Source organism: Pseudomyrmex gracilis, unplaced genomic scaffold (genome assembly GCF_002006095.1).
Source record: "Pseudomyrmex gracilis isolate BER0280 unplaced genomic scaffold, ASM200609v1 scaffold_198, whole genome shotgun sequence".
Taxonomy (NCBI): domain Eukaryota; kingdom Metazoa; phylum Arthropoda; class Insecta; order Hymenoptera; family Formicidae; genus Pseudomyrmex; species Pseudomyrmex gracilis.
The window spans coordinates 1-1,393 of NW_018020782.1; positions in this window are offsets into that span (position 1 = coordinate 1).

The window sequence follows — 1,393 nt, forward strand, 5'->3', positions numbered from 1 at the left end:
GGTTGATCTGTTAAACGCATTGACGACAGATTGCCACCAAACGCCAAGCAGGTCTGTTCGTGTATACGTGCGCACTGTTTGCAATTTGGCGCCAACAGACGATGACCAAACCTATTTCGGATTTTGGCTTCACTTTGGCGATAATTTGACTTCGCTTTGCTTGTGGCAGACTCTGTCATCATTTTGGTCGCATTTTGACATTTCACATGTTGACAGACATGATTACCAAACCATATCCTACTGAGGACACAGATGGATATGGTTCTGTGACCGAAATGTTTGCTGGGATGTTATATATATTTATATATATATGTGTGTGTATACATATCACATGTATACACATTACCGCGTTATCACTAGAATATTATATATTACTTGTTTTATACATAAAAAAGTGAAATATGTAAGAAACTTGACTAATAATAAATACAAATTATTTTGCACTTTATATTCTTTTTATCTCTTCCTTAAATAAACCATAAATTTTAACCTACTCTCTCTCTTTCTCTCTCTACACACACACACACACACACACACACACACATATATATATATACATATATATATAGAAGATATCTATAGGACATCAGTGTTACATCCTGTAATATTTTTTGAATGTCCTCGGATATCTTGTAGATATCGTTTGTTATCCATAGGATATCACAAAGGCGGACATTAGTATACCTTATGGATATCTCTCAGATAACTGAGACTGTCTTGGGATGTCTTATGGATATTGCGATATCCCAAAATGATGTCCGTAGGACGTCCCTACAATAAAGTGTGCTGTGTGGGCCTTCTTACCTTTTCATACACACACACACACACACACACATTATTTGTTATTATCATTATTTTGTTAAATTTTTAAATACATATACAACTATATATATATATATATATTTATATATAAACATAACTATTATAATATTGCCTTACTATTTTTTATTTTTGATGTTTTAAAGACATTTTAAAACTAATTATACAAATCTATTATAGTATGTTATTTTTTATTCTTTCTCTCAATTTTTTAATAATTGATTTACTATGACATTTATCTGTTGTCATAGTTTTTTACTATCTCAATTAAATATATTTTACTTTTTTACACATACCGTAAGTAAGGCTGGATCCTCATACAGACACCGGCGCTTTGACACCAGCGCTCAAGCGCTGTTTCAAATGTTGAGCAACAGCCAATGAGAGCTCTTCAATTGAGAATAAGTAAAACGATAATTTATATCCTATTTTATAGATATATTTTTAAACTGTAAACTATTTTTATTATGTTTTTTTCTATTAAATGATATGCAAATCTATTTGAGTTTACATCCTTTTCACAAAATTAAAAAATTTGATCTTCGGCAGTTACAACACTTGTCTAGTGACATTC